The sequence below is a fragment of the Globicephala melas genome, chromosome 5 (assembly GCF_963455315.2).
Source record: "Globicephala melas chromosome 5, mGloMel1.2, whole genome shotgun sequence".
Classification (NCBI taxonomy): Eukaryota; Metazoa; Chordata; class Mammalia; order Artiodactyla; family Delphinidae; genus Globicephala; species Globicephala melas.
The window spans coordinates 107,084,130-107,104,142 of NC_083318.1; the positions used below are offsets into that span (position 1 = coordinate 107,084,130).

General features: G+C 38.6%; 1 pseudogene; it reads left to right on the top strand.

Moving 5' to 3' along the window:
• The first annotated feature begins 227 nt into the window (after positions 1-227).
• LOC115864522 (UTP--glucose-1-phosphate uridylyltransferase pseudogene) overlaps positions 228-20,013 on the top strand; it is a 41,524-nt pseudogene continuing 21,738 nt past the window's right edge.

Here is a 20,013-nt window from a genome sequence, read left to right on the forward strand (position 1 = left end):
CTGAAATGATGGCTAAAAATATGAGAACTTGAGCAGAGCTTTCAGAACTCTCACAGGGCTAGAGGGACAAAACTGGAGTTCAAGGTTGTACTAGGTTGAATAGTGTCCCCTAAAAATTCATGTCCACCTGGAACCTCAGAATGTAAATTTATTTGGAAATAGGGTCTTCCCTGATATAATTAGTTAAGATGAGGTCCTGTTGGAGTAGGGTGGTCACTAAATCCAACATGACTGGTGTCTCTATAGGAAAAGAGAAGAGATATGAAGACACAGACACACATGGGAGCAGGCCAAGTGACAACAGAGACAGAGATTGGAATGATGAAGCTGCAAGTCAAAGAATGCTGAGGACTGCTGAGACAGCCAGAAGCTCAGAAGAGGTAAAGGAGGATTTTTCCCTGGAGCCTTCAGAGGGAGCATGGCCCTGCTGACATCTTTATTTTGAACTTCTGGCCTCCAGAACTGTGAGATAATAAACTTCTGTTTTTTAAGCCACCTTTGTGATAATTTTTAATGGCAACACCAGGAAACTAACACAAAGACCAGCCAAGGAGCAAGAGTCTAAGAATAAGGGTAAGTCATACATAGACCAGACACCTCAAAGACTAAAACCCAGTGTCAAATCAGCTTAATCTTGAATTGAATTAACATGAGTTACCTGTAACCTAAACACTTGTCAGAAGCAAAAGTAAACCCTCTCTGAAAAAAAGCATGTAACATCTAGAGCTCCAAATTGTCTCTCCAATTACTGTACACATTGATTATGATGCAGTTGAAAGCAGTCAGATATGCCATAGAACAAGGTCTAGGGCCCAGCTGCATTCAGAAGTTTTCTCTCTGACTCCTGGGGGCTCAAGATCTCTTCATTGCTCTTGGTCATCACACCATTCTGGGAGTCATGATTTGCTCCTGCTTTCAAAGAATTGCTACCTCGGGGCTCCCAGGGCACATTCTGTACTTTCCTCCCTGCCTCCCCCGGAAATCTGCCCTGTCCTCTCTCACCCTCTCGGGGTGGAGCCCTCTTGTTCTGAAAGGAAAGCCTGCTTGACAACTCAGAGGACACCCAGTCGTTCCAGCCTTTTGGACTCTCTGGTCTTATGCGCATAAATGATGTTAGACTTCCTGTTCACTCCTTGTGAAAACTTGAAACTGCGTTGTTTCCTTTGTTTCTTACCTTTGCTTAAATCTATTTTGAGTTTTTTGTTTGTTTTCTCCTATTGTTTGCTTATTTCCAGGAGAAAAGAGAAGGTTAAAACTAACTGCCACCATATTCCCAGTGACACTGGAAATCTCCAATACACATTTTATATTCAGTATGATCTCTGCTAATATAAATATCTTTTATAGAAAAAAAGATACACAACAGAATGCTAAGAAATAAGGATTGGAAGGTGGTGTAATTGCCATTGATTTTATTTCTTATTCTCTGAGTTTTTTATCTTTCTTCTATAATATACATGTATTATTTTGTATTCATAAAAATAAAGTGGTATCCATATTAAACTATTATTTATAAATGAAATAAAAGTTTAAAAAATAAAAACATATTAATAGAAAAGTATTGTGGTCAGCACTGTAAAGTACACAAAGACGTGTAAGAGAGACCCTGTTGTGAAAGATCTTGGATTCCAGTAAAGGAAAGGAAGACAAGGAAACAATCATTGTAACATAAAGAAAGTGTGGGCAGGTACTAAGCCTCAAACCAAGAGAGGTGAGAGCAGGAGTTAGGAGGATGCACATTCATTTAGTAGGATGAGAAAGAGTTTGTACTGAGAAGGTCCTGGTGGATTTTGACCTAAAAAGGTGGTAAGAGGGAGGAAGAAGTAGAGAAAAGGTCTAGGGAGGGATCTAGCTTAGTACAGGTATGGAGATAGGAAACCCCAGATGTGTTTGGTGACTAGTAATGGTCCAGTTTGACTCGCGGGTGGGGCTCATGTAGGAAGATGAGGTTACAGAGAGGGATGCTGTGGCAGCCCTGGGATTCCAGGCTGAGTGGTCTCAGTCATTAGCAATGGGGAGTCCTTCATGCTTCTTTGAGCAGAAATAAACATCAAAAGTGCTACACTTCGGGAAGATTAATCTAGCAGTGGTGAACAGTAAGACTGTAAAGTACCCTATAACAATGATTCAGACAAGAGGTAAGAATGGTGTCAGTGAAAATGAAAGAAGGGGATATTGTTTCATTAAATAAATATTTATTAAACATCTATTTTATTTTAAGTCCTGTGCTAAGTGCTGAGTCTACAGTAATGAATGAAACAAACATAATCTCTGCTTGCTATGTAGTGGAAAATAGACAAGTAAATAATTACAGAAATGATATTAGAAATAAAAATAACTAACTGCTGCGTTAGAGAATAAAAAGTTAGCAGCGGGAGATGTAATCAGGGAAAGACCTCCTTGAAGGGGTGACATTTAAGCTGAGATGTAAAGATGAAAAGGAGTTAGCTCTACAAAGAAGGGAAGAAGAAACCTCCAGGCAGAGGAGCTGGCACAGAAAAGCCCTAAAGAAGGAGAAAGCTTAGCTTAGTTGAAAAGCTAAAAGGCTAATATATTTACTGGTGGAGGTGTGGGATGAGGATGGACAGGTAAGACGATATCCAGTCATACAGAACCTTGTACTCCAAACTAGGGATTATGGGAATGATGCCCTAAGAAGATATCTAGGCTGAACTGAATGGCAGGAGTACAACAAGCACAAGTGAACAAAGGAATGATTAGAAAACACTGGTGTAATTTTGGATTCACCAGGAGGCAGATGTCATGATGGAATCAGAAGTGCAATAGCTTTGTTGCAGGGAAATTCCTGTGAAAATTAAGGAGGGAGGAAGCAGGAGTCACCAGGAAAATCCTTCAGACATGACACCCGTCTGACACCTGGGAAGGGACAGGAGTAACAAAGGATTGGGAAGGAAGAGCCTGAGATGGCAGTACATCTCTGAGAAAGTCTCGGCCCCACAAGGCAGGCTAGTAAAGCAGCCACCTTCCAGGCAGAATAGGGGCTCTAGGGCTCCTCCTGAGCTGAGCTCTTGGCTGGGGGCATCCCTCAGGGAGCAGGGCTTCAGCGTATACACTGAGGTGGGTCCTGAAGCTGCAGCAAATGGAGGTTGTCAGATAACTTCACCCCTGCCAGTAAATTCTCACTCAAAGGGACATCTGAGCAGGACATCTCCACAGCTCTCACCTGTGGTAGATCTAAATAATCTATTTGGGGGAGTTATAAAACCAGATTTAACCAAAACGTCAAATAACAATAGCTTTGAAGACAGGAAGAGGGATTTGGGTTAAAGCATTTTATGATCCCACCTTCTTTCACAAGAGGATAGAGACATTGATTAATGTTAGGTAACTGGAAGTATTCACATTAAAATTAAAAAGTATTAAAAAGTATTCACATTAAAATATTAAGTGTAACCACTGAAAAAAATATATAGTGTAGGTATAACTTTTCACATCAGTAAAGGGACCTGAGGAATAGAGAAAATGTGATCACTCTAATAGAAGGCAGGAATATTCATTACCTTGTAATGACCTATAATGAAAAAGAATACATATATAAAGAATATATATGTGTAACTGAATTACTTTGCTGTACACCTGAAATGAACACAACAGTAAAAATTAACTATACTTCAATTTTAAAAAATATAGAAGGCAGGAAAGAGGAAAAGAATCAAAGAGAAAGCAAGGTGACTAGAAAGCAATGCACACCTCAGAAGCAGAAGTGGGGGAGAGAATAGAGTGGGAAAAGCACAGGCAGGATTACTTCCCGTCTGTCACAGTAAAAAGGCAAGCCTTACCTTCTACAGCTGGTGACATCAATGGGGCTGCAATTATTTTATAAAGGTAAGCAATAGAACAATGATCTATAAAATACAACAAAAAAATTGGAGGGAAGTGTAAGTAAGCTAATTCCTTTTCTTTCATAGTGAGGAATTAATAGGTGTTATCCAAAGTTAACAAATCAACTAATAGAGGTGTAAATATACTTCTTAGAGTATCAGGGATAAAGCAAAAGAGTTGAAAAATACAAATGGTTGAAGGTAATTGAGCCTGAGGAACTACTGAGGATGTGGGAGTGAAGGTAAACAGTCACATTTACTTTTCATATGTCTATGTTTTTAAATGTTCAGCCCAGTTTATTTTTTTGTATGGTGTGAGGGAGTGTTCTAACTTCGTCAATTTACAAACAGCTGTCCAGTTTTCCCAACACCACTTGCTGAAGAGACTGTCTTTTCTCCATTGTATATTCTTGCCTCCTTTGTCAAAGATTAATTGATCGTAGGTGTGTGGGTTTATTTCTGGGCTCTCTGTTCTGTTCCATTGATCCATATGTCGGGTTTTGCACCAATACCACAATGTTTTGATTACTGTAACTTTGTAGTATTGTCTGAAGTCTGGGACGGTTATGCCTCCAGCTTTGTTGTTTTTCCTCAGGATTGCTTTGGCAATTCTGGTTCCCTATAAATCTTAGGATTATTTGTTCTAGTTCTGTGAAAAATGTCACGGGTAATTTTGTAGAGATTGCATTAAATCTGTAGATTGCTTTGGGTAGCATGGTCATTTTAACAATATTAATTCTTCCAATCCAAGAGCATGGAATATCTTTACATTTCTGTGAATCATTTTTGATTTCCTTTATCAACGTTTTATAGTTCTCAGGTATAAGTCTTTCACCTCCTTGGTCAGGTTTATTCCTAAGTAATTTTTTGGTTTTTAAAAGGCTTTTTTTTTTACTTTCCCTTTCTAATATTTCATTGTTAGTGTAAAGAAATGCAACTGATTTCTGTATGTTAATCTCATATCCTACTACCTTGCTGAATTCGTTTATCAGTTCTAGCAGTTTTTGTGTGGAGTCTTTAAGGTTTTCTGTATATAGTATCATGTCATCTGTATATAAAGACAGATTTACCTCTTCCCTTCCAACTTGGATACCTTTCATTTCTCTTTCTTGTCTGATTGCTGTGGCTGTGACTAGGACTTCCAATACTATGTTGAGTAGAAGTGGTGAAAGTGGGCATCCTTGTCTTGTTCCAGATTTCAGCAGGAAGGCTTTCAGGTTTTCACCTTTGAGTATTATGTGGGCTGTGCGTTTGTCATAAATAGCTTTTATTATTTTGGGATATGTTCCCTCTATACACACTTTGATAAGTGTTTTTATCCTGCTTGTAAGCATATATCCAGAGAAAACTCTAATTCGAAAATACACATGCACCCCAATGTTCATTTACAGTAGCCAAGACATGAAAGCAACTTAAATGTCCATCGACAGATGAATAGATAAAAAAGATGTGGCGTATATATATATATATATATATATATATATATATATATATATTACTCAGCCATAAAAAAGAATGAAAAATGCCATTTGCAGCAACATGGATGGACCTAGAGATTATCATACTAAATGGAGTAAGTCAAAAAGAGAAAGACAAATACCATATGATATCACTTGTATGTGGAATCTAAAATATGATACAAATGAACTTATTTACAAAATAGAAACAGACTCACAGACTTCAAAAACAAACATGATTACCAAAGGGGAAATGGGGGAGGGGGAGGGGAGGGATAAATTAATTAGCAGATACAAACTATTATATATAAAACAGATAAACAACAAGGTCCTACTGTACAGTACAGGGAACTATATTCAATATCTTATAATAAATTATAATGGAAAAGAATATGAAAAAGAATCAGTATGTATAACTGAATCACTTTGCTGTACACCTGAAACTAACACAACATTGTAAATCAACTATACTTCAAAAAAAAAATGCTTAGTTAAGTGAATGCATTACCTTACTAATAAACTAATAACTACTTGAGAATGAATTTGATCACCTGGAAACTGTAGAGAAGGGGGCTGAGTTCTGTCTACTACAGGCTGGGCAAGGGTGGAAGCATCAGCAAAGAAGATGCTGGGCAGAGGCACGACCAGAGAGAAAGAGCCAGGAGTCGGTGGTGCCATAGTAGTCGAGGGACGAGGGTATTCCAAAGAGAGGGGTGCCCTCCAACAGCACTATTGAATCAGGCTGAGACAAGGGCTCAGGTTGAAACTGAACAGTGACTTCGGGTGTTAGGAGCTTGGGGGTCATTGGTCACCTGACAAAAGCAATAATCTCAGTAGACCGAAGTATTGGGAGAGTGATTGGGACATCAGAAAGTAGAAATAAAGTGAGTAAATAGAGCAGGAAAAAAGATTATTTTGGCAACAGAATCAAAAATTTTTGGAAACCAGTGGATATTAGGAACAAAGAAAGAGGAGATTCCATAGATGACTCCTGGCCATGTGACCAAAGAATGAGAAGTACCTTTAGCAAACCCAGAAAAGCAGAAATGGGTGTGGAGTATGGAAGGTCAGCTTGTGTCCTATCTGTTCAACCACTTTGTCCAGTTTCTGTCTACACATCTACTCCGTGAAGAGTTCTTAAACTCACGGAATGCATAGGCATAGTTCACAGGCAGGCTGAGACAGAAGGAAGCTACAAAGAACTGGTTTGATTTCTGTTGTATTTGCCTTGACAGAGTATTTGTTCAAAGGTGCTGGAGTCCCAGGCTTCGTGCTGGCAGGATCACTCACGCTCACAGCCTGTGGTTTTGCCCTTAGTTCTGAGACTCAAGAAATTTTCAGGAGGAAGATTTAGAAATCTGCTTTGAATTACAGCACAGCCAGGCAACATTTTTCTTAGCCAGTGGGGTTTTTCTCTTTACTGTGTTTTGGAACACATTGGAAGAGCAGGACATTGGAACGTTGGAAAGGCAGGAGGTCTCTCAAGTTCCCATCTCCAAGTTTAATAACTTGAATATACTCTGGTTAAGTCACTTTCAAAAACTTGTATCCATTTTGATTGTTATTTTTATTTCTGTAAAGCCATTTTCCAAATTTTAAACTCCTCATAATGGCATGATCCTCAGAACAACGAATTTGAACTTTGTTACTGTCAGTGAGCCTTCATCATCTCCAGGTTCCAACATCCCTAAATGGGAACCGCAGATTGATTAAAAAGTGTTTTCCATGGAACACAGAGAGCTTGGGAAAACTACTGTGACCTCTTCCTTCAGTGACTGTAGAAGATGTTTGCTCGGGAGTTCTAGGTGAGTTCTAGGCCTTTTGTAAAATGGATGGAAAGGTTAAAAAAAAATGAATGAATGAATGAATGTAGGAAACCACAAATCATGTAGAAGTGGTCAGTGACATGAAAGAGGCCAGGGATCCAATGAAAAATGCATGTGACACAGATCCCAGTTCAAGGACCTGAATGTCAGCTCCATGACAGCAGAGCCCTCTTCTTTTTTACCTCTGTGTCTCCAGAACCTAAAACAGTGCCTCAAAAGAGTTGGGACTCAATCAACTAAAGAGCAAAATGGAAATGTTACTGTTACTTGACATTTTGGAGGGAAATGTTAAGGAACAAACAAAACGTCCACCCTAGCTCACAAAATGCTAATTTCCCATATATCCAGAAGGCTCAGGATAAGTCTTTAACAAAAATCAGAACTTTAAAAATTGCTTTTAAAAACTGTAAGAGGAAGCTCTGAGAACAGAAAGCAACAATTTATGTCTCTAGCACTTTGCCTACTCTAGGTTTTAGAGTCACTAGTTTATATCCAGTCCATAACACCCTTCACTGAGAAAGACCCCTTGACTATTACATCACAGACTCCTCCAATCAGAAGAGTTACAAGACCCCAGAACAAATTAACCAGGGCATTTGAAATCTGCTCTTGACAATCTCTATGAAAACTCATTCTGGGAGATGCTGAATTCCAACTTCTTTGCAATTCTGTTTTCACTCTTCACTTTATAACAAAACCAACCAAGGTGACTTCACTCCTCCAAAAGGGAAAAGATACAGTTAAAATCCTTTGCAATTGGGAATGTGTATTATTCTTAAGACTTGGGCTTTGACAATGTTCAAATCAAGGAAATCTGAAAGTGTATTATCTCTCCACTGGATTCCATATGTCAAATACACATTCTCCATACAGCTATGAAGATATTCTGCCATAGTATGCTCAAAATCTAGCACTGTTTTCATTGTCCTAGAAAACCAGGAGCTATTTTCCCTCGAGTGATAATGACTTTGGGACACGGGGAGAGCTGGTTATGACCTGCAAGTCAAACACACAGAAAGTTCCATTTCCACCCTTCCCCATCCCAGCTCTGACGTTTCCCAGGAAGTCCTCTGACTAGTCCAACTGACAACAGCTTCAGACTTTCGTATAGAAAGTTTATCACTGTTGCAATTAGATTTTATCACCCCATTGTTCCCTCCTGTGTAAAATAAAGCATGGGGCCATGCAGAGACAAACGGTACCAGATAGGCCATCAAACCCTACACTTACCAACTCCAAGAAATAAAGATCGGCTGGTATTTCATCAGTCTAACCTCACGAATCCAACCAGAGGCTCTATCTCTGGATTTTTTCACATTGCTTTTTATTGCTGAATTGGGCAGGTTTTTTTCCATTGTTTTAAGTATTTATATATTTTTTAAAGATTTGATGAAATTTCTTTTTTTAAGGCTGATTTGTATTTTATCCTCTGAATCTAAGATACCTTGCTTTTGAACTTGCTCCTTTTTAAGGGATAAAAAAGGAAAAATAACATTTGAGTATTTACTTTTTCCAGGCATTTTATAAATATTATCATATTTATACATTTAAGAAGTCTACATGAATGTTGTCTTAACTCTAAAAACAAAAGAAAACAAACAAAAAAAGAAGTCTACATGATGGATATTATTATCTCTATCATATGAATGAAGAGAATGAAAGTAATAGAAGTTAAATAACTTGCTCAAAATATTACACAACAAATGGTGATACAGGGATAGGAATAGAGATCTATCTGACACCAAAGCCAGTGGTCTTTCCATTCCACCACTGCTTCAGCACAGATCTGGTTATGTGGGGAGTCAAGAAAATGTAACAAGCCTGCAAAGTGATCCATGTACTAATATCATCATTAAAAAGGATTACATATAGTGTTTATAACTTCCTTACTTTTTCACCAAATGTGCACAAATATAACTGTCTCAATGCCTTAAGGATTAAATGAGAGTCTTTTTAAATTAAACTATCTATGTGATTAGATTATGTAGAAAATAAATACTGGTGTATAAATCCATTGGAATTGGGGTCAAATGATCAGAGTAAAGACCTAGCTTCTCCATTTAGTATCTGTATGAATTAGGAGTTACTTATCATTAAGAGTTTTATTATTTGTGAAATGTGTGTGGCAGAGAAAGGTAGAGCTCTCCAGATACACTTCCCAACCTCCCTGTAGTTAAGTTGAGACCATGTGACTAATTCAAGGCCAATGAAACATGAGAACATATGACTTGAGTCACTCTAGATCAAGACAGGTGTAAGCCAGTGTACCGCCTCCATCTCATTCTTTCTCAGATGAAGCAACCTTGGAGGCCATATATTCTAGACATCCAATTTGGTGTAGCTGCAAGATTGAGAGGGGTGGCCCAGTTGCCATCAGACTTTTCCTGAGTGAGAAGAAACCTTTGTGGGGTTAAATCAACGAGGTTCCAGGGTTTACCTGCTATGGCAACTAAAGTTAATTATCCCCAAAAAGGACATGGAGATAACAACTTCTGCCATACCACAATAGACTATTATGATACTCAAATAAAAATATTGAGATAAATATTTATTAGCCCTATTCTTACATAGATGTAAGGCTTATTGTTATTATTCATATGTTTAAGGAAATCTGATTTTATTCTTCAAGATTTTTGTAAGGTCATGATTATATAAAACATTTTGTAGTTTTAACAATTATTTGTAAAAGAAAGAATGCTTCTGATCTGCTTAAAAGTGGTTTCAAGTAAAATGAATATTTTGTGTACACTATTCTCTTGTTCAACAATCTTCCACAGATAGATTAGCTTTATAGTATTTAACTCAATTCAATTAAATTGAGTTAAATACTAGCTTTAACTCAATTTAATTGAATAAAAAAATACCCAACTACTCTTTTCTTAATTAATGAGGGCTCATTGGAGTTTACTTCCTAGGAAATTTCACTGTTTCCTGATCACATAGAGAGTAGAAGAGAGAACAGTTGGCATGGATGTTGGCTTTCATGAAACTAACTCTACAGGGCAAATGATCCCCATCCACATTAACATGGTAGCCTGGCTGCCTTTCAACCCCACTAACGACTGGTATCATTTGAACAAAGCCAACTCATTCACTAGGTACCAGAAAAACAAGCATCCTAGGCAGGGCAAATGAACCTTGTCATGGCCCCTTTCTCTTCATCCATAGATGCCTATAAACTTGAATTCAGAATCAAGAGTGGAAACCAAAGTCAAGGAGCAAAGCATGACAATGACCTAAATTCACACTCACAAAAATGATGCTAGTTAGAGCTATAAAATAGGCTGGACTGGAAGGTGTGTGTGTGTGTGTGTGTGTGTGTGTGTGTGTGTAGAGAGAGAGAGACAGAAAAGACAAAAACAAAGAGAGTGAAGATAAAATGCACAAAAATATGTGTCAATAGAGTCTATCAATGGATGAATGGGTAAAGAAAATATGGAATATAATGCAAAGAAATATTATTCAGCCATACGAAAGAAGGAAATCCTGCCATTTGTGACAACGTGAATGGACCTTGAGAGTACTATGCTAAGTGAAATAAGTCAGACAGAGAAAGAAAAATACTGTATGATCTCATTTATATGTGGAATCTGAAAAAAAAAGACCTGAACTCATACATACAGAGAACAGATTGTTGCCAGAAGTGGGTGTGTGGAGATGGTGGGCAGAGAAGCACGTGAAATGGGTGAAGGTGGTAAAAGGTACAATCTTCCAGTTATGAAACAATAAGTCCTGGGTTTGTAAAAGGAGGTGTGTATCAAATAACAAAATATTCTCTTAAAGCCTGCCTCATTTCATTCTGAAGAGGCATGAGGATTCCAGTCTTCAGTAATGGACCCACTTATTGGACATGAAATTTGCCTCTTTCCCATATTTCAGTTTTCAGTTCATATAAATGGGCAAGTGAGAGAGGGAACACACTTATGAGACTATGATGTTATTAACACATACACACCATACACACACCACACACATATACACACACATACACATAACCAGAACACAAACTATATCTTTGTTTTCAACGATTAAGCTGTAATATTATCAAGTGCCATGTTATGTCACAATGAAAAACAGCAGAACTTTCAAGAACTTAGGAGAAAAGGCAGTGGGGATGGAGGAGAGCAAAAGTAATGAGAGGAGGAGAAGGGAAAGAAGGGAGAGGAGGGCGGGGAGGGGGCCCACACGGAGCACAGGCCCGACTTCTGCCAGAGGGTCAATGGGAAGGTAGAAGGTAAGAGGTTATCTGGGAAACCATGCTTTCTCTCAAGAAGAATATATGAATTGGGAATGAAAACATTCTCTGCTTCCTGGCATATTTTACAATTAAGAAAACCTTTTGTAAGTCTGCCAGCAATCTAGTTGAAGAAGGTCCAAAGTGCCAAGGTTCTGTTTGGGTTTTTTTCCTGAACTATTGTGTGCACATAATTTTTTTCTTTTAGAAAAACAAGGCAAACCACTAAAATTAAAAGGATTTTTTTAATGCTGGCAGAAGAAACATCTTACTGTCAAAATAAAGAAAGCTGTTGAGAAATGCTTTACAAAGTGAGAGCTAAGGCAGTTAAAAATTGATTTTCAAAGTGGTTTGGTTTTGTTCTAAATCACAAGCAGGCCCTCACATTCCCCACCCCTTCCTGCTTTCAAATGTTGAGGCCTGGCCCGAGAAGCTGTCCCATGGGGTCATGCTCACAGAGAGGGGTACAGAGGTTAAAAGGTCTGGTTCTCCAGGCGATTGATCAGCAGCCAGGAGAGAAGAAAGGACCAGCCAGGAGATCCTCATTCAGGCAGCGCCAATAAGGGCTTATGTCTGAATCGATAACCTTTGCCGCTGGCCCAGCGCTGATCACTCACAACCACAAACAGCTCGCGGCCCCCCCAGCAGCTACTAAATTATACCTCTGGACAAGTTGTAACAGTAAATTCAGACATGGAAAAAGATACAGCAGCTTAACCTGGATTTTAAAAATCACTGCCGTCTTAGAACTGTGTAAGTGTTCTATTAGCTAACAGAGTGGGAAGCTTCCTTAATGGAGCCCTCATCAGCTACCTAATCCTTGAGGAATCTGTGTAGCTTTTCCTCTTCCTCCCACAGACCCTCATGCTATAGCCAAATCTTGAATCTGAAAGGGAGACCATAATCAGTGCTCTGAGACCTTCTCCTTATTAGTAGGCCTGATTTATTGGTATGCACAAAACCACTAATGCTGGCCTCTTGCTCCAGTCCTGTCCTGCCCTCTGTACTGCCAAGTCTACATGGTGGAGAGTGACATGTGATACCACTGACTGTCTGGTCTCTAACCATCTGCTGTCTTATTTCAGCCATAAGGCAGTGATGGCAATTAGGTTTCCTCACGTGGGACACTTGTAATCATTTAACTTCTTATGCCTAAATTCTGTGTCAAGAAGGATTCTGAGGACATACCTGCATTCAGGGAAAAGCATGAAAAATAGAGGAAAAGATATCACTTCATTGGAAAACCTGAGTTTGCAATTTTGTGAAGACGCATCAATTCAAAATGGAGAAGCAGTAAAACAGTCGGAGGTAACATAAAGAAAGGCCAGGAGCGTGTGACTGGTGGAATGTAACTGGGTACAGTTTTTTCTGGAAGCCAGTATGACAATACATATGAAAAGCCTTAGTCCTGTTCATGTTCTCTTGTTCAATATTTTTACTTCTAGGAACTTATTCTAAAGAAATCAGTATGGATGCACTCAAAGATTTCTCTACAGATGTGTTCATAGGAGCACTGTTTATGACAGCTGAAAATTAGAATTTACACAAATGTTCAAAAAGTAAGTATTCTTTAAATTATGTAAATTACAGACAATAAAATACTCTGCAGTCTTTAAAAATCATTTTGTAGAGGACTATTTAAAGATGGTGAGAAAATGTTCACATTTTTCACAGTCCTATGGAAAAGTGTTCAAAATAGTATACACAGTATGATACAAATTTCTTTGAAAATATAGAATATAAAGAGATATATGTATATATGTTCTAAATGTTAACTCTGAATATCCTAAATCCTCTACAATAATTAGGTACCACTTTTGTGATAATAATAATAATAAAATCTTATTTGTTTTGAAAGACAATAATATACAGCCTGAAGAATTATGACTGTGACTATCCAACTTCACTGCCCCCAAAAATGTAACTTGGGTAAAAATGTAACTTAGTTCAGAAAGTGAAAAACGTTATGCACAATAAATGGGAAAAGAGGTGCATGATTTAACATACAAGGAGAAAAGCACTGACATCTCCCAGAGGCATATCCGGGTTCAGCAGGCTGCATCAGCACATATGGAGCAGTTAGGTGGACCACAACCAGTTTCATCCTGCAGCAGCAGCATTAGTCTTTCTTCCTGGTGCTTAACTGTCTGAAGTAACCACCATAACACTCTCAGAATTATGTTTTTTCCAAGACCGCCACTAAGGGGCTTAATAAAAAATAAATTGGCCATCACGCCAAGGGACTCTGAGCCCACATTGCTCAGAAGTGGTCATGCAATCACCCAAATGTAGAAGATTGTGCTCTGCTTTTTTTTTTTATCAAGTAAAAGGACATCTTACAGTATAACAGATGTGTGGCTTCTCACTGTATGAGCCTATTACCAATCCAAACTTGGGTCCACTCCCCATGTGCAGTAAAGCCAATTTACTGACACCAGGTTGTGGTGAAGGAAAGTACAGCATTTATTGCAGGGCACCAAACAAGGAGAATGGGAAGCTCATGATCAAAAGACCCAAACTCTCCGATGACTTTCAGGGAAGGGGTTTTAAAGTCAGTGTGAGGGAGGGGGCCGCAGTGTGCATGATCAGCTCATGCACAATTCTCGGATTGGTTGACATCAAGGTGAATTTTCAAGCATCATCAGCTTTCTGGTTTCAACCAGTCTAGGTTCTATGTGTTTGCAGTCAGCAGTTTTCATCTGGTGGGAGTCTGCTTCCTATAAAAACAACTTAGGAATGTGTGTTAGGCCTTTATCTATATCTTTCAGGGAACTATGAATTCAGTGATTCTGCTATGTGGCAGATTTACAGTCTAAATTATTACCAGTTCCCCAGCCCAACAGCTATTCTTTGTTTCTATCTCTTCACATTTCCTAATCATTAACTCTTGAGTCAGCCTTTTACTTCAGAAGACAAGGACACATAGGCTTGTGTATGGTTTCAAGCCCAGGATGGGGATGCAGTGTCCCATTTTGAGCACTGCTGAGCACTTCTGCTGTCTCTACTTTAGCCCTAGCTTTCCATCCCAGAAGTAGGATGAGTAATCCTCAGTATTCAACTTATTTTGCCCCCAAAGAATGAATATTGTTGAGATCATGTCTGGAAAAATGCTATTTGTAAGTCTATAAAGAGTGGGCGCCTTTTTGTGAATCAGAAAATTCTTTTCCTCCTGTTGTCCTTTGTACTATAAGCCCAATAAAGGAAACTCTTGCTCTAGTTTACTATTATCTCATTTTACAGCAAAATCAAACCCTTAACTGATTGAGGTGAGGATATTTGTATACCCTGATTCAAAGTTGTATGGAGTCTATTTAGGAAGGAAGCATGAGCTAGTTTAATCTCCACTTTCCCATATGGGAGAAAAAAGCAGCCCCCTTGATGATTTGGGTTCAGATTCTCACTAGACTGTCTCCAAATGAATGACTAATCATTTGACCCTGTGGTTAAAGAAAGCAATCATTAAAAACTTAAATAAAGTATCCAGATATTCAAAAGGAATAAAGGTAAATTAAAGAAGAAGGAGGCTTCCGTTTCTCACAATCCAAATTAGTAGCAGAAAACTGGAATTTCTAGACTTGATGAAATACAGGGACCTTAAATATCTGGAATGCAGAACTTGAAGATCAAATGAATGAAGTTAGTTTTGCTGGCCAGCAATTTATTCTCTGTAAAATGAAATGTCATAAGAGACCAGTCCATAATAGACTTTTTAAACTGACATTTCATCTTAAAAGAATTTTCTAAAGAAGAGGAGAGAATTGTAGACCTGGGACTTGATATTACATATCTTCTCAGGGGAGAACCTTTAACGACCTTTCTGTGACCCTGAACACACTGCTATGTGTCTCTAAGATGAGGCACCCTGCCTGTATACTCACTTCCAAGGTCTTTATTGCAAGGAGGTTCTTCTGGCCATAAGTTTGTTGGATACATTGAATGATGTTGTTTATGCTTGAAATCAGACTCCTTGGAATCAACAATTTAAATGTTGCAGTAGGGAACAGTCCAGAGTATTTGGGAACAGAGGAGCTACTTAGAATCTAAGCTAAACATAAACCCTTTATTTTACTTCTGTGTCTGGTACCAACGTGTAATATTCAGACATTTAAAAGCTTCTTTTCCCTAATACTACATACTGTGGGATTATCATGCTTGTGCCTACTGCACATTTATTGTCATTTTATGCTTTAGCCATATTGGTCACCTTGAAATCATGCTTTTGCTTTGCTTTGTAAAACAGCACTGATCATTTAAAAATACCTGAAATTTGCTTTTTCCAAAACTATTTCCCCTAACCTAAAAGTATGAAATTCAAGTGTAATAGACAAAAATAATAGACCGTATGTGCACCATACAAAAAGCCAGGTTTGTGTGTTTTTGTGTAAGTGGTGGGTGGATGTGGAAGGGAGAGAGACCAACAGTATAGGGAAACACACTCCAGACAGGTGTCTAAGCAGAATGCTTGTGCTGAGGGAGCCCCACTGGAAAGCCTAGACAATAGTCTGTGATATTGTTCTGCATGTTGAGTGGAATTCTATTCCTGTCATGGAGACAAAGCTAAGTCCATGGTGCTTGGTCTTCATGCAAATAAGGGACATTTCATTCTCCTTTTGAGAGCCAAATCGTATGAAAGCAATAATTTAGCTTGCCAACGCTGCTGCTTGCTCTGATTAAGAAACCGCCATCCCCTCAGAAAAGATCCATCCCTCTCTAAATGTGAATACATCAGAAGGCTTAGGTCTTTTCTCTTTTGGCAGCCTGACCCTTCACCCCCTTTCCTTCTCCCAGGCAGAGGTCTTTTAAAATTCCTTTTCACTTTTGTTCTGGATCAATGCTTCCATTTCTTCTGACTCTGGAGTGTCTGAGCTTGTCACCAAATCCAGTGGCTCCAGGAAAAAACCTGAAGCTTCTCTAGACTCAGAAAAGCTTCTTTCTGTGATGTAACATCTCCAAAATCTTTTCTCATAGAGGTATTCTATAGTTTTATTTGGAAACAACACAAAAATCTTCTAAGAATCCCCAAAAACAGCTCATAGGAGGTGGCAAATATACAGTCCAGCCATAGAAGAAAACTTAAATTTTGTCTAAATTGGAACAAATCGCCCACACACACACACACACACTACGCACATCACAATAGATTTATGCTTCCATCAAAATGCTACCAAAAGCTTTTTAATCTGATAGAATTTGGGAGACCTATGAATTTGAATGGGGAAAAATTAATCTTTATTTTCACTAATTCCTAATAAAAATTCAGTATTTCCTTTCATTAGTAGAGTTCCATTGCCTTGGTCATCTAAAAAAAAAAAAAAAGCACAGATATTTTCATATCTCTCAAAATTTACCTTTTGCTTATCACTACTTCAAAATTATGGTGATTGCTAGAACCATTACTGCATATTAATATCTGATGTCTTAAGAAGTAAAAATGTAAACATAGCCCAATATTGTTTTTCTTAATACTTTGATAATTCTGTTTTAATACAATTTGTTTCTTTTTGAATTTATGTATTTTAAAACGTCATTCTGAGAAAGAATCCACAGGCTTCACCAGACTGCCAAAAGGGCCCATGATCCTTTTTACAAAAAGTGGGGAACCCTGGCAGTAAAGGTTATAGACGAGAGTTTACTCGTGGTTTAAATGGATGCTGATATGGTTGGAGGAGTCCATTACTTTCACTTAATCTCCTTTTCTTTAAGTGGTATTCAGTATTGTCCAATGAATGTTGCATTTTCTACTTAAGTTCCACCTTTTACAGGTGAACTACAGAGGCAAAAGTAGGATGGTGTTTCTTGAGTTTGGAGTGAGAAATAGTTTTCTTAAAGCAAACACTTCAAGATTCACCTGAGGAACACTGCCCTAGCCCTCGTGGTCACTTTAAACAATGCCTCTTCCTCCATGCACCTTCCAGTTTGTTAGCAGAGAGAACTCATGACTGGTATGAGCTCACCTGGTCTGAGGTCATGTAAGAGACTTTCTTCTGCACAGTGTCACACAAAGATGGCTAGATCCATCCTCTCCAAGGGCACCAGACTTGTTCTCTATGTACCAGGACAGGCTCCACGATGAGCACCTCTCCTGACCCACACCACAACACGTCATGGGACCTGCTGGATCACAATCACCGTTCCACCTTCCTTTTATAGGCTTGTAAATTCGGGAGGTGTGGATTTTCTTTCACAACACTTGGATACAGGAAATCTCAGATTCATTTATTTCTCTAAATCATTAAATCTGCTGTGACCTCACACTCAATGAAGTCAGTGGCAAACTCTGGTCAGTATTGAGAACCCCTCCCCACCCTCAAAGAGGTCCTGCTCCAATCTGGGGCTCTCCCATTCCCAGAAAAAAAGTGAGGTGTCAGTTTTGGCACTGTCTTCATTCCTGTTGTCCTTTCTGCTAGGCAATGCCTCTTGGCTCCCAGGAAATGCAGAGACTCCCTCTCAAGGGGCACTGGTCCTCAGAGAGCTTCACTGCTGTTTTCAAGGCTGAAGAGCACACAGTGGACTCTTTACTGGCCTCCCAATCACCCGTGGAGGGGTCGCTGTACAGTACCAAACACAAACCCCTCAGTTCAACTATCCCCTCTCATCTCAGGCACTCTAACTTCCTTCTGGTTTCCCTGTGATGGCTTCCACATCTCCAAATACTCTCCTTCATCCTCTCCCTCAGTGAGGACCAACATCATTCCTCTCAATGAACTCAGGCTTTCAGAAGCCAAAGGTAGGACAGGCAATTGCCTTGTGGATGTCTGGTGATTGCTCCTTTTTATCTGTAACTCCAAAACCCCCCTAAGCCAAGGGAACATAAATGCCTGGCTACATTATGGGGGCAAAAGCAAAACCCTAGAGTAACAGAAATAAAACACAAATTAATATTTCAATCAAATATCCTGCATATAAAAGTAAGCACATCTGTTAGAGATGCATCTCTAAGGAAAACAGATCAGTTTAGGTATTATTGTATGGTTCTGGAAACAAAGTTGTTTTGTGTGGCAACTGTAAGTGACATTTTTGGAGTGAGTGAGTTTGTCCTCAGTTAAACACACACACACACACGTACATGCACATGCACACGCGCACACACTACATTTTAGCCTTTAGCCAATCTCAGAGTAAAGACCAAATAAGACACAGTTAGCAGGCAAAGGTTATTATCAGTTTCAGTGAAGCAGCTGGATATTCTATGTAACCAGTGATACATCAGGATGTCACATCAAGTAACACAATGATTGCTTTAAAGATAACAGCGGCGACAGCCTTCATCATGCCCTGTGAGCAGTTCCACAGATCTCTGCTATTCTGGTCAGGCCATGTTGAATTTCTGAACTGCATCCCCCACTCAGAGAAGAAAAATATTCCAACTCTTATGGTCATTACTACTCTTAAAAGATTAATTTAACAAAAATGAATACCCACCACAGTAATGAATGTAATTCAATGGGAGAGTGCCTTGAGAAAGCTAGCCACACTGGAAAGCATTACTTCTTAAATTAATGACAGATCTGAAGATTATTTTCAGATTTTGCCAGCATTTTTGAGAAGTAATGATTAGGCAGGGTGGGAAAAATCCAGATTAGTATTAAGTGCTTGCATGTTATAAGGCAGGATAAGCTAAATCCAAGGATGGGACTTATTATTCAGCCTCTCACCATCAGGTTTACTAGCCAAAATGGACACACAAGGTCAGATTTTGCTGTAAAACTTGGAGAATTAATAGTGTTGGTACGTTAAGGCCTCAGTGATGTTGGATCCATCACACATAAGAGCTAATAATAATAGCTAACATTCATTAAGTGCTCACTATGCCAAGTCAATGGAAAAGCACTTTGTGTGTAGTGTTGCATTTATGCCACAAAACTATACAATAAAGGATGTATTATTACTATCATTATTATTCTTCTCACTTTTAAGATGAGTGAGGATATTTAGGAAAAAAGAGGTTGAGTAATATGCCAATAAACACAGCTGGTACGTGTGGATCCAGAATTTGATTCTGAACAACATAGTTACAGAGCCCACACCTTTATCCACTATTCAATGCTGTGGCAAGGACCAAAAATGCACACACCCACACATACACACTTGAAGCTCCTCCTACACTTATGCAATGTGACAAATCATTTTCACAGGGTTATCATAGCTAATCCTCACCTAATAATAATAATGATAGCATTTACAGAGCCTGATTTTGTTTCAGCCTCTGCTCTAGCACTTCACATTTATTCATTCGCTGAATTTTTAAAACAACTCTATAAGATACCTATTATTATTAGCCCCATGTCACATATGAGGAAACTGAGGCACAGAAACACTAAGTTTCTTGTTCAAGGTCACATAGCTAAAAGTAGCAGAGCCAGAATTTGAACCCATGAAGTTATACTAACCTGATGAAGCAGGTATTATTATGCTTATTTTACAGCTGAGGAAACAAATTCAATAAGACTGGATGTGATTTGTTTCAAAAAGGTGGTATTAATCTACTGTTAGTTTTTAAAAGTTACAAAACATTGAATAAACTAGTATGCTATTTTGTAAATATGTATATGTGTGTATTATTTATCTTTGGGTTAGGACCAAATAGCTGTTAAATGTATATGTGACTACACCCAAAGATTTAATAGGTATCCTCTTGAAACTTTCGCCTTTTT